The sequence below is a fragment of the Cotesia glomerata genome, linkage group LG2 (genome assembly GCF_020080835.1).
Source record: "Cotesia glomerata isolate CgM1 linkage group LG2, MPM_Cglom_v2.3, whole genome shotgun sequence".
Classification (NCBI taxonomy): domain Eukaryota; kingdom Metazoa; phylum Arthropoda; class Insecta; order Hymenoptera; family Braconidae; genus Cotesia; species Cotesia glomerata.
The window spans coordinates 15971122-15986413 of NC_058159.1; the positions used below are offsets into that span (position 1 = coordinate 15971122).

The 15292-nt window shown below is 33.3% G+C and overlaps 1 long non-coding RNA gene across 1 annotated transcript in view; it reads left to right on the forward strand.

Moving 5' to 3' along the window:
* Positions 1-14805, forward strand: part of LOC123258910 — a 16510-nt gene extending 1705 nt beyond the window's left edge. Inside the window, exon 3 of the long non-coding RNA XR_006508171.1 lies at positions 14449-14805. This is a non-coding gene — a long non-coding RNA (uncharacterized LOC123258910). The remainder of the gene's footprint in view (positions 1-14448) is intronic.
* The last annotated feature ends 487 nt before the right edge of the window (positions 14806-15292 follow it).

The following is a 15292-nucleotide window of genomic DNA, read 5'->3' on the forward strand; positions in this document are numbered from 1 at the left end:
TTCTATTCACAAGTATTCGCCACGGCTATGCAACGGTACGCGATTAGTCATTAAAAAATTAATGAAAAACGTTATCGAAGGCACCATTTTAAATGGCAAGTTTCGAGGTAAAAATATATTGATACCACGAATACCTATTATACCCACAGATGTGCCAATTCAATTTAAGCGTATTCAATTTCCGATTAGATTGGCATTTGTAATAACTATTAATAAATCTCAAGGCCAAAAAATGTCTGTTTGTGGCTTAGATTTGAGCACACCATGTTTTTCACACGGACAATTATACGTTGCATGCTCTCGAGTGGGTAAACCTTCAAGTTTGTTTGTATTAGCTAAAGACGGGCTAACTAAAAATATTGTTTACGCTGCAGCATTAAGAGATTAATATTATGTAATTAATTAATTATATAAATAATTATTACTTTTAATAAATTAAAACAATTAATGTTTGGTGTTTTGTTATTTTTAAACAACATTCCCTCATCGTTCACAGCGCTCCAGGCCTTTTTTACTCATATTCCACATCCTTATACACTTCCAATAAGTTAGTAATTTTTTTTCTACACTAGAAATTCTCTAGAAATTATTCACATGGCAAAACAACGTTTGCCGGGTCAGCTAGTATATATATATATATATATATATATATATATATATATATATATATATATATATATATATATATATATATATATATATTATTATATGGTTGTTGTAGCCAGTGCACCGGGACCTGATTACGAATTGGAAAACATTTGAAGTCTCCAGGAATTTTATAACAATCCCAGGTATTGAAAATTAACCTCTGTGAAATAAACTGCGCTGCTCGAGGAAATACTAGGCACTGGCCAGGTTCTTTCTTCCAATCACTAGATTTATTAAGTAATGATTGAATTTATTTAATACAGGCAGATTAAATTCAATATTAATAAATCTAAAATTTTTCATTTCAAGAAAATTCTGTGATAATTCAATAATAACAATAATGAGATTGAGAAAATAAAATACAATTATTTATCGAAGTCAAGGTTAGGAACCGAGATTTGAATTTGATTCCCAGGAAGGTATATTGTGAAACGCGAGTATTGAGAAATATTGTTAATTAAAATTGAGTGAGTTATTTTAATATTGTTAATTAGAAATAAGTGCGAATAATTGGGTAAATTGTTTTATTAAAAAGTGTGTGTGTTGTAACGGGTTTTTATTCCGCTCAATTGGCCGCTTAAGTCAAATTAATTAAAACAATAAACTAAACAAAATGAATCTAAATTAATAAATATAAGGGAGCCACCAGGATTTTTAATCACGGTTCCTGGAACCGGAACCAGAGCTGAGCTTATCTTACAGGGAGAGAGAGAGTGGAGGAAGGTGATCTGAAATAAATAAATTTTTATTTAACAATGTAACCGGTATCTATCAATAACAAAAGTATTTAACAAGCTGTACACACTCACACTCACACTATAATCAACTTAAGACTACAGCCTAACTGTCGGCTGACCAGATCCAAAATTCACCTTGCACAGAGACTGTCGTATGCAAAGGTCGTCTATAGCCTAACTGGCGGCTATCCAGAGCCAAAATCCAACAAGAACCTCCTCGCACAGAGACTGTCGTATGCGAAGGATCCCTGTTAACATCCCCACAATTTACCTCCTAACTAACTAATCAACGAAACACCCCGCACAGAGACTGTCGTATGCGAGAGAACGCTGTTAACACCTAACACACTAAACCCTTACTAAGTATTCAGCGAAGCACCTTACACAGAGACTGTCGTATGTGAGGGGACACTGTTAACACACACACACACACACACACTCATAACCCACGCGTCTTCACACACACTGATTTTACTTTACTTTTATTTTTGACTTATAAAAGTTATTACAAAATTTTAATTTCAGAAAATTATCACATTAACTTCCAGCTTAATTATTTCAGTCATTAGATAGCAATGAAATTTTAAAATATTTTCACAACTAATAATTTAATTCCCAAAAATCTAAACTAAAAACCGACGCCTAAATTTAATTCTCATCAATCACGAGTTTAATACTCAACATTAAATAAATTTTCAGGAACATTCGACGTATAAATTTATTCCCATTTCAACTCGTAATTCTATTATTAATATAAAATAATTCTTGTAAAATTTTATCAAATAATTTTAACTAAAATTCCCGGACTTAATATCCACGTTTGTTAATTAAATTCTAAAGAATTTTCTAAGATGATGAAATCAAAAATTATTAAAATAAGCTTCCAGAACTTAAGTTCAATGTACAAAAATAACCGCGTGGAATTTTCCGATTAAATAAATAATTTATAAATAATTTATCTCACTGTAAAATAAATTAATGAAAAATTATCCAAGGGTAAATCAATCTTAATCGTGCCAAAATTCAGTACTAAATTCTCAATAAATAATATACTGGACAATAAATAATATTTTCTTGTAATAAATAATAATTAATAATAATTCAATTGTTCTTAATAATTCGTCGAGTAAAATAATTTCCAAGAATTTGTCCGCTCAAAATGGACATCAATGTTCGTTAGTGCGTAGTAGACTTTGACCTTGGGTACACGTTAACTGCGTTGTAAATTTTGACCGACGCTTGCCTGATCCGTGAGAAGACAAAGGAACTTTCTCGAAGAATTTATTACTCGGTTTTATTTTATTAAATAAAATATTTGCAACTAAACCGATTTTTCAGATGTTCAATATTATTAATAATTAATAGAGTAAATTAATAAAATAAATTCTCACGACAATTATTACAGCTAGGTCCTTGAGCAGTCTTCGGGTATAAACCCCCCTGAGGGACGCTCAACGGCAACTAACGAATCAAAATCACCTGCAATTAAATAATTATTGAATTATTACGAATTAATTAATTAATTGATAATTAATCAGAGGAGAATTAAACCAAGTATAAACCCTACGGTCCACTCCTAGCCCACAGAGTTATTGATACCTTGTTGAATATACGACGATCTAACTCACTACTCGAGATTGAAGTCCTAGATGTTATTGGCTTCTGTCGTCTTGTAACTACTCCGAGGATCGGTCCCTCTTGATTACTGTAGCACACTGTCTGGCGGTTACACTACTTCTCCCTGTTGCAACGCATGGCTCACCTATATAATAACCCCCAAACTACCTCCTCCTACTCTCTCTTTAGGCCCGAAGATCGAGGTACACCAGTGCTAGTCGAATAGTTATCGATCTCTGGCGACTTATCGATGCAGGGTAATTTTACCCTGTTACACTCTCCCTCACCAGACCAGCACTTGGGTGTATCGATCTTCAACCTCTCCAGGACCAAAAGAAAACATAACTACGAGAAGACGAAGTCCATTGAAACAAGTACAAGTCCTCATCATGGTCCAATGGACGTAGGTATTGGGTTCCTTGACGTAACCGTGCGTTGGATCTTGTATCCTAAAAAAAATGTGGAAGACACTGTCAACCTTGGTTTAACAGACGTGTTTGCTGAGACTAACTTATGACTAGGAATAGCACCCTTGGACACCTCAGTACATGTCCGGGTATAACGCTTAGAACATCCTGACGACTCTGTAGACTTAAAAAAGAAAAAAAAATTCAGACTTCTAGGTGATGCTGGTACAGGCCAAGGTGAATTTGGATTTGGTTTCGGCTCAGATATGGCTCAATTGATGACTCAGCGTTGGTTGAAGTCTTCCTGACTTCAAAGGCGTCTCCGATTCCACCTCCGTTCAAACAGTATGGACACTTCAGGTCATCAGCTCCGTGAGCTCGAGATAGCATCTCAGCCTCCCCCTCAACAAACTGCAGCTAGTTGCTCCTACTGCAGTTGTAAATCTAGTTTCTATACCATGGAGCTGACAATTGAGACAATCAAATGCTCTTATTCTTTTTCGGGTTCTTTATAAATTAGATGACACGAGACTAGTATCGTATACACCTGAATTTCACCACGAAGTCCATCCCCAGGACCAAGGAATAACCTAGGTCGGGTAAAATACACAATTACTGTTCTCCAGCGGTCTGACTTGAATTACGAAAGGTGCTCCACTCTTACTTCTATTAGTAGAGTGATTAGCAAGAAGCACTCATTCCTTAGTCTGATCTTCTTGTAGGTCACCAACAACTAGGTGTTTGATATCTTCATATACTCTTCCATTTGATATAAGATCTCTGACTATCTATATCTAGTATCTCTTGGAGTATAAATAGTAAAATGACGTTTACGAAGACGTGTTGATGGTTGGTAAAACTACATGTTGACTCACTGCTAGTTTGTACTAGGTTACAATTCTTATATCCACTCAGGGACAGATGCTTGTTCTGTTTCTGAGTATTCCTCAGATTTTGTTTAATAAAAATATTCATGATTTCAATATTTTAATCGAAAGACCCAGTTATGGGTTTTAGATACATATAACTACTCAGGGACAGATGTTTGTTCTGTTTCTGAGTTTTCTTCCGAATTTTTGTTCTGGTGAAAAATATACAAGATTCCAATATTTTAATTGAAAGACTCAGTGATGGGTTTTCTAGTAGAATACTCACTTTTAATACCTCCTCTGTACAGAGTGGTTCAACAAATCGCTGTGCGATGGTCATCTTTATTTTTTTTATTTTTTTGTTTTTTTTAACAATGTATATTTTCATCAGTAACAAAAATCAATAATAAATTGACAATTTATTATTATTCACCGAATCTGGCCCACGAGAAAAGATTGGTATAAATCCCACATCTCTTTTCGGGGATAAACCCAGATTGGTATTCGAATGTCTTTCTATGATGTAATTCGTTTCCTCAGTCTTCAGTTTCTCTTGATAGGCACACGGGAAACTACGAACTACAACTGACTATTTTTTTGATGTTGTAAAATTGACCCAGGGTTTACTAACTCTGATAGAGGTTATCAATTCGCCAGAGCAGCTAAAGGACAAGTCTGTCTTACATGGCCTGTTTTATAGCAGATAGTACTGTTATGCTTCCATCTAGTAAATGTTATTTTTATTTATTTAAAACTTTACTTATTGTAGTTCTTTCACCCGGGAGTATTAAAATACTCGGTTTCAGCGCGGGAAAGGAATCATTTTAAATAAAAGAATTCTACTTAGACGTTATTTAATTTTGATCAAAATTATTTAGTTGGTTTCAATTTATTATTCAAGTTGACAAAATATTAAAAAGCTTTAAAATATAAAATTGCGGTTTACAATGACGTGATCTTAGCAATCTAAGCTCTCGGTGAGAAGTGTCGTTACATAGTTTCTCCGAAGAGCTTCAAACTCCGTTCTTCTCCCACCGTAACTTCCGTACATACATCCACTCTAAAGAATACATAAGCACACACATTTTCTACTACATATAAATGATCCTCATACACTAACATATATTTTCTCTATATCTATATATATTTATTTCAGCCTATCGGCCTGAAAGTTGGACTTCACTAATATACACTTTTAGCAGTACAGTCATTATGTTTATTTAACTATTTTTATTAATTTAACAGACCCTTTTAAAATCTATTTATAATAAAAATTAACTTATAATTAACTTGAAATTAAATTACAATAAAATTATAATAAACTATAACATGAAAATATATATATTATATTATTTATAATATGTTGGATTAATGTTTGAGTTTGACTAATTAATAATTTGAATTAAATATTATTTCTATCATTTTACAATCGGATTTTCTAATAAAATTATAAGTCAGTTTAATTATTATCATGTATAAAAGAATAGACATTATCGTTTAATTATAAATTAAATAATAATTAAATAATGATTTAATAATAAATTAATAGTAAATTAATTAAATAATAATCATCAATTATAAATTAAATACAAGATAATAATTATTAATTATTTTAACTTAATTTTGCTTAACTACAATATTATTTAAAGTTAGATTTTAACAGTAAATGTTATTTAACAATCTTATTTTTATTTAGTTACTTATGGTTTTGTATTATTCTTTGTTACTTTAGAACCAGGTTCTATTGAATTTCACACGTGTCTTTTACGACTTTTCCTCATAGGGTTTTAAGTTCCATGTGGCGAGAAATAGTTCTTGAATTATTCAAGTGCTTTTTGTGGGTTCTGAGAATTCGGTTACAATGCCCTTTTGTACCGAAATATGTTTTTTTATTTTATTTTATTTTCTTTTGTAAATAAAACAGAGGTAACTAAAAGATGTTTATTACAACTGGTAAGAATAAAAGCATTAAATAAATGATTTGAATATTTACTTCGAATATAAAATTTAACTAATTTTAATCATTTAATATTTACTAATTTGAATATTTCATTTGAATTCGCGCTCTCATAATAGATAGCACTCTAATAACAGGTAGCGTCACCTGCTGGATGCACTAGGTGCATCACAGTACAAACTCTCCTAGGGACTCGACACATCTTGACTGTATGACCAGGTACGCCACAGTTGAAACAAGGCTTCGGTCTACGTCCACGGATTTATTTTAAGTTGTAAAGTTGGCCCACATCTTATACAGAAGTATTTGAATTCTGTGTTTCTGCTGGTTGATATTGTCGAAAAGCAGGGGCCTGTCTTGATGTTATGGTGTTTAGAACTCCAGTTTGTATATTCTTGGCAGGCGTATGTTGGTATCCTGACTGAGTAACAGGCATATATGTTTGGATGTTACCTGGTATGACACCACGGTAACGACTCTGTTGGTTTGTAGATCGGAAAAAGTTTCCATAACCATTGCCTGGATTGGTCAATCGACGAGCAGGATAATAATCTGGAGGACCTGGTTGGCGTTCCTAATTTTTCCAGTCTTGGAATAATTGTGAACTTGAATCAACTCCCGCACGACCTGTTCTTGTATGAATTTCTCGTGCAAGACGTTCACGTAGTTGACGTATTTCTTCCTCGAGTCATTCTCGATGTTATAGTTCCCGACGTAGCCGTTATTCCAGCTCTCGTCCACGTTGTGCATGTTCCCGACGTGCCTGGTTGAGTAGTGCAAGTTTCAGTATTTCTCGTTGTCCTCTTGCTTCTTCGGCTTGTCGAGATTCTCCTCGTAGTTGACGTTGTAGCCAAGAGAGATTTCGATCCATGTAATCCCTGATACGATTTTCTTGATCGACAGCTTCTCCCTGATGAAAGGAAGATCTCGAAGAACTACTCGGGGCCGGTGTAGTAGTATTACTTCTAACTACGACTGAAGCCGTACCACTCGTGCCGGGAACCTCGCCGATGAATACTCGTTAACTGTTATGAACTGTAGGTGTGACTCCTGCGGACCTCTGTTTAGAACCCGGGTTTAATTGAGTCGACTCACCCATAGGTACAGGTGAAACACTTGACCTGGGTATTTGAGCTCGCTCCCCCATGGGCCTTTGAACAACATTTATTTCTGGATTCACTGTAGTAGACGGTAACCTTCTACCTCGGCCTCTTCCTGAAGAAACTAGTCGAGCTTCAGATTCTGACGCCTCTTCCGGTCCTTGAGACCTGGTTCTCAATCCACTTGGACTCATCATTGTATAATAGATCATCTAAATCCTTGTTTAGTTTGTAAAATTTTGTTATTAAACGCAGTGATAAAATTTAAACAAGCAAAAATGAATTGAAAATAATTTTTCGGACAATATGTAAATTGTTAATGAATTAATTAAATTTCCAAAATCTTCAAAAGACAATTTTCAAAATAAATTAATTTTCAAACAGATTCTAAAAATAAATTTCCAAATAAATTTCAAAGAAAATTAAATTCTAAATTATATTCCAAAAAATAAATAAGTTACAAAATGTTCTTCCAAATAAATTTCAAAATGTACTTTTTCTTTAATTTAATTTGAAAAAATAAATATCCAAAATAGATTTTGAAATAATTTAAATTTCTAAAGAAATTTCAAAAATAAAATAAAAAAAAAATTAAATTTCGAAAGATTAATTGTCCAAGGTAAACGAAATTAAGTTAAAATTTTTTTAAATTGTAAATTATCGAGTAAAATTAAATTCTGGCAAAATAGAATCTACAAAAAAAATTTTAATTTAAATCTACAAAAATTCAAATGAATTTCAAAAAAATGTAAATTACAAAAATTAATTTTCTAAATAGATATTAAAAGATAATTTATCAATTTAATTTCAAAATTAAATTACCAAAATGAGTTTCAAGAAAGAGGAAAATAGAATCTAAATAAATTTTCAAAATAATTATCAAAATTAAATTTGTAATTAAATTTCGAAAGATAAATTTCTAGAAAAAAACTCTGAAATCTTTTTAAATATAGACTATTGAAAAATATAAAATTTTGAAAAATATAATCTAAAAAAAATCAGATTGAATTTCAATAAAAAAAAATAAATTACTAAAATTTCATTTCTGAATAAATTTCGAACGATTTCTCAATTAAATTTCAGAAAATAAAAAAAATTTCTAAAGATCTTTCGAGATAAAATACGATTATCCAGGAGAAATTTAAGTTTACAATAATTATAAATAATAAATTCAATATTCAAATTAAACTATTGCAATTGTATTTAGATAATAACTAGAATATTTAATTTTAATTTACCAAAATACTCAAAAGATTAAATTTCTATTTAGAACGGAAAAAGAAAATTATTGTATTATTTTATTTTAAAAGAAAAAAAAAAATCAGTCAGCAGATTAGATTTTATAATAAGTGAAGAATGCTTCACTACTGCGTTGTTACCAAGCGCGCGAAAAAAATAATGCCGAAACAAAAATTCTCCGAACTAGACAAAGGAGAGTGCGTCACTAGCTTCGGTAGCCTTGTGTAATTTTTGTTCGACTAAATTATCGAATTTAATGCGTAGAAAAATATCTATTACAAAAGTGTTTACTACTACCGAGTTTTATTTGGTAATTATTATTATTATTTATAATCCCCTGAGTAGCTGTGACTTGTAGAAAAATACTACCACGAGCTACTGGGTATGCTGTTTTCTATTATGATTATTTTTAATCCCCTGAGTAGCTGTGACTCGTAGAAAATAAAAATACTACCACAAACTATTGGGTTTTGTTGTCATTTCTGGTTTAATAATATTATTTTAGTTTCTCAAACTTTATATTATTAATAATAATAAAATAAAAAATAAAAATAAAAAAAAAAAATTTTTTTAATTAAATTAAAAATTTAGTAAAATCAATTTCACGTGTTTTCGACACTCAACTGTTATTTACCAAGAAATAAAGAAAAAATTTTAAATTGCTAATGACTGAATTTTTAATTAAAATTTTATTAATTAAAAATTTATTATTTCCACTCTTCCTTCTCTCTCTCTCTCTCTCTCTCTGTAAGGACATAAACACACTACTTTTTTGCTCTGTATTTAGAATATATTTCTGCTGTTTTTTGCCTTTGGGAATTTTTTGTTTCAGAATTATTGCAAGCTCTAAATTGCAATCTACAAGCTAATGTATAAATTTCATTTATTTGTGCCTTGTGGATTGCTGGATAATTAATTAAAAATCTATTCAACATTGAAGAGGATAGGTTCTTAGTGTCTCGTGAAATTGTGGACTGATAGCTTAGATAACGTCAATTGAAGTTTAAACACACTTGATGTTTACCACGTAACATCAATTTGCTTACTACCCGGTCGGTAACCTACCATCGAAATTACTACAAGAGGCATCAATTTGTTGTCGTCGGAAAAGTAGTAAAGACACATATAGTGTGTGTACATAGGATAGTATTTACATTAAACTGACACCTTAAACTGGTTATTTGTCCAGTATCTGACTAGTTGTCTAGTCATTTTTAAGGTCATATTACGGTATCCTTGGTATGCCATTAGCGTCTGATATATGTGTCAAATGTAAGAGACCTGTCAAATCATCTGTTATTTGTAACACTTGTCAACAGTATTTTCATCCTGGTTGTGCACGAGATTATGTAAAAAACAGGCTGCTCACTGATTGCTGCAGAAAACAATTTAATTATCTCCTGGAAAATCTAGACCCAAAAACGAGACTTGCTTCGCTAAAATCTACTAGCTCCAACACCTCTTCAGTTTCTAGCTTCAAGTCTGCAAGCTCTCCTTCTCTTGATCGTACATTCAAAGCTCGTGAATCAACCTCACTTGTTCGTTTATCTACAGCTCGTGTATCGACCTTATTGAAGTCACCCATCACACCAAATACACCGATATCACCTGGTCCAGACGCAGTGTTTAATACCCCTATAACCTCACCAACGATGTCGTGCTTACCAGTTGATTGGGCTGAAAAATCTCTGGATGAAAAAATTACTCTTTTGATGGAGAAATTTTGTAATTCAGAAGTCACGACCAATGAAAAACTCAACGATTTGAGTGTTAAATTGCTCGAGGTCAAAGAACCACAGAAGCAAACTGCTGCAAACCTGACAGAATTAACTACCAATGTTAGGAAAAATGCTGAATAAATTGCTGCAATTAGTTCAGATCTTTCGAATTTGAAAGAAACACGAAAATCTGATTTGGAGTTAATTTCTAAAAGACTATCAAACGTAGAGGAATCAGCACTTGTATCGTCTGTTCCTCAGCAAGTTTTAGGTAGCACTTCGGAACTGGTGATTTCAGGTATCCCTGATATAGTTGCAACTAATTTAACACCAGGTGATATTTCAGCTGCAGTGTTAAAGAGTCTAGAGTTGCTAAATCTGATTGGTAGTATCTTGAATGCTCGTAAATTTATAAACAAAAATAACAATTGCGAGATCAGAATACATCTAATACTCACTCTTACATTATCTCATTGATGTCAACTCCTACTCGTGATTTCATCGTTGATAAGAAGCGCAAGTTAAGAAATCTTTTAGCAAAAAAAGTTTTTCCTGTACAAGTTGATGAGGCTTTTAGAGGTTCTATCTACGTCAATGAATTTTTGCTTCCTGAGACTCATTGATTACTACTGAAAACCAAAGAGAAGGCGAAGAATAGAAATTTCAAATTTGTCTGGGCTAAATGTGGGCAAATCTTTGTTAGGAAGGATGAGGATTCGGGAAGGCTTATTATAAATCATGAATCCGATCTCACATTGCTTGATTAACATCTATCTGATTCTGCGAATATCTCTATTAAGAATACTTTCTCATCATTAAGTGTACTAAGTTTGAATATAAACAGTGTTATTGGTCATATTGCTCAGTTTCTTGATTTGGTTATTAATACGAAACCCGACATTATAATACTTGTAGAGACTTGGTTAAAGCCCACATTGGATGATGAAATTTCATCACTGGATGATTATTTTATCATTCGTAGGGACCAAATCCTGAAGCATACATATACTGATCTGGCTGTCTTATTCACAAATCTTTAAAAGCTAAAGTACTCCATATTTCAACTTCTGATCATTTAAATCAACCGGAGTATCTCATTGTCGACGTAACTTTAATTACAGGATCTTACCTTTTGTTATCTTGCATCTATCGAAGACCAAAAGGATTCTTTTTGAATAAGTTTTTTGATATTTATTCCAAATTTGCATCGAACTATAGTAACATTATTATCGCTGGTGATTTAAATTGCAACTTGTTGGAAGATACCTACACTTCGAACGATCTAAAGAACTTCATAGCTGAATCATCACTTTATTGTGTACCCTATGGTGCTACTTTCTACAAAAACAATTGTGATTCCTGGTTGGACGTCATTTTACTGGATAATGAAACCAAGTTATCCTCGTTTATGAAATCTGAGTTTCCGTTTATTGATGGTCATGATTACTTACTCTGCCAATATAGACTGAATAACTTAAAACCTCCACCAAAGAGATTAACCTACAGAAACTTTAAAAACTGTGATCATCTGGCCTTATCAATTTCGCTGATGAATACTTTAAAAATTGACAATTTTGTGCTTGAAAATTCAAATCCTAATGAACTACTGAGTATTTTTAAAACTGGGGTTTCGAACTCTTTGGACGTACATGCACCTTTACTTACAAGAAATGTGACGCGAGTGAGTAATCCTTGGTTTACGAAAGAGTTAAAAATTAAGTGTCAGGAGCGTGATAAAATCTACAAAAAAGCAACGAGAAACAAGGATTCAAACTTGATTGCTCTCTTCAGATTAAAAAGAAAAGGATTAAAAATTCAGTTGAATCATGCTTGTGAAGAATACCTCAAAACCGCTCTTTCAAATTTGCCTTATGGTTCAACTGTCTGGAGCAAACTCAAGCACCTTGGCTTAATCAAATCAAACCCCTCATCACTACTTGATTTCTGTGATGCTTGTGAGTTGAATGAGCACTATGCAAACATAGTTAGAAAACATCAACCAAGTGATGCAAATTTCATAGATAATTTACCTATCGACCATATAAAGAAGATTGATTGTAAATTTCATTGGACCAAGATTGATATAGTGGATGTTACTAAAGCATTGCACCTTACATTATCCAAGTCAAAAGGGAACAGCCCTGATGGTCTCAATCTGAGATGGTTGAGAGATCATATTCCCCAAATCTCACTCTTTCTTACAGATTTATTTAATAGGTCTCTCGACTGTTGTATCTTCCCTGATGTATGAAAGATTATTTATATAATACCTTTAAATAAAATTACACCACCAAGGTCACCGTCAGACACTCGGCCAGTTGCAAATTTGTCGCATTTGGCTAAAGGCTTTGAAAGAATTATTGCTAATCAGGTGAAAACATATTTGGAAGATAATGAGCTATTTCATCCTTTTCAGTCTGGATTTAGGAAACATCACAGTACGCAAACAGCGTTATTGAGACTCACTGATGATATTCGACAAGCAATGGACAACAGTAAGCTTAATATATTAGTATTGTTTGACTTGAGTAAAGCTTTCGACCATGTCGATCCCAAAGATATATTGATTGCACTACTTGAGCTTGGTTTTTCAAAGGAAACAATAAATTGGTTTTTCTCTTACTTGTCGGGTCGATCTCAATCAATATTAAACGATATTAGGACTCCAATTCAACTACTCAGAACGTCATCTGGTGTTCCGCAGGGATCTGTTCTGGGTCCAATGCTGTTTCTTATAGTCATGAATTCTGTGGCTCAACGGCTGGTATATTGTAAGCACGTATTGTTTGCTGATGACAAATACATATACTCTCACTTCTTTTTCTATCAGCTACATGATGCTGTCTAGAGGGTCAACTTAGATGCACAATCAGTTGCTGACTGGGCAAGAGACCATGGATTAGATATCAACCTAGCTAAACCAAAGGCTATGATCTTAGGCTCTAATAGTAAGTTGAAAAAGCTTGAGGACTTGGATCCACCACCAATAGTAGTAAATGGTGTCATAATACCCTACGTTAACGATACCAAGAGCTTAGGTATTCAACTAAGTAGAAATCTGTCATAGAACTACCTTGTCACTCAGATAGTTAGTAAAGTGAACTCAGCTCTGCATTGTCTCAAAGTTAGGAAAAACATCTTTTTAACTCCTATAAGAAAATTACTAGTATCAGCAACCATCCTATCACTCGTTGACTATTGTTCTGTTGTATTGGTAGACTCAACTTCTGTTAACAATTTAAAGCTACAACATGCGATTAACTGCTCTATCAGATTTATTTTTAATCTCAAAAAAGATGAGCATATTTCACCTTTCAGGCGTGAACTGGGATAGTTGTCTGTAAAGTATCGCCGAATGTACTACATGAGCTGTTATTTTTATGTTACTTCAAGTTGAAAAGCTCAAGTATTTACGAGAACTATTCATTAAAGACATTGATGTTAGACGGTCTGATAGGCTAGCAGCTAAAAAACATACTACCTTCAAACTACATCATTTTGCTACCACCTATATGGAGCACTCTTTCTTGATCTCCGTGATTCGTATGAGGGAAGAATTACCTATTGAAATTGTAAATTCGAGTAGCAGTGACGTCTTCAAAAATAAAGTTTTTGACTATTTGCTAAATTTAGACAGTTGATAAATTAAACAATTTATAAATTAAATTTGTTGATTACAGTACTTGTTATACTTTATATACTAATTAAAGGACTGGAATTGAGATATTAGTCGAATCAGCTTAAAAAAAGTTTAAAAATGTATAAGAGTTTTTGAAAGAAAGTAAATTTGGAATATTATTTTTTGCAATATTATTCTAAAATTTAGGTTAAGAATTATGTACTTACATTTGATATTATAAATTTTTAAGATGTAAATATTTTGTATTTAAATTGCCATTTGGCCTGTGCCTTGGCATGAATAAATTTATCAGTCAATCTATCAATCTCTGGGGTTTTTCAAAGTTGGGCGCCAATGTAACGGAATAAAAACCCGTTACATTGGCACCCAACGTGGGGGCGTCAATTATATGATAACCCCCAAACTACCCCCTCCTACTCTTTCTTTAGGCCCGAAGATCTAAGCGCACCAGTGCTAGTCAAATAGTTATTGATGTCTGGCGACTTATCGATGCAGGGTAATTTTACCCTGTTACAGTGTGTGGAAATAATTTACATTATATACTCCTCGTTCACGGGCTGTCGAGGAGGTTAGTATTAGCAGGTTGTCGACTAGTTTCATGGTATCCTCCTCTGTCCTAGTCGACTTCAGGTTCCTTAGTCCTGTAGTGAGGGTCCGGGCGACAGCGAAAGGGCTAAGGATGGTTTGAACCTTGGGCAGGGGTCCGGGCGACCACCCAAGGTCAGATCTAGAGTCTTAGAGCGTGAGGGTCCGGTGGACTGCGCGATTTAGTTAGAAACTGCGGTATAGACGCTCCATAAGAGGGTACCGTCAGGAATCAGGGACTATGATAGAAACTGCAGTATGGACGCTCCATATGAGGGTACTGTCAGGATTAAGACTATTTTTATTAGAAACTACAGTATAGACGCTCCATAAGAGGGTACTGTTAGGATTAAGACTTTTGATATTTTATAAGAGTGTGTGTAGACGAGTTAATATTTGAATCTTGTAAAAGTAGTTGAATAAATTTGGAGTTAAATTTAAAAATAATTGTTGTTATTTTTGTCAGTCAAATTATAATCTCTCTCGACCCTTAGATATCTCTCATTGCTTGGGCCGGTTCTGGAAACCGTGATAAAAATTCCAGTGGCGCCCTTAAATTTTAAAAATTAAAAAAGGAGCGACATAGTATCAGGAACCTACCGTTACAATATATATATATATATATATATATATTATAACAGGGTAATTTACCCTGCATCGGTAAAACCGATCACGCATGATAATTATTCGACGCAGCACTGGCGCGTCTCGGTCTTCGGGACCCATTAGCGTTAAGTGGGGGTAAGTCTGAGGTTTCTTGGCTGATCGCATAGCT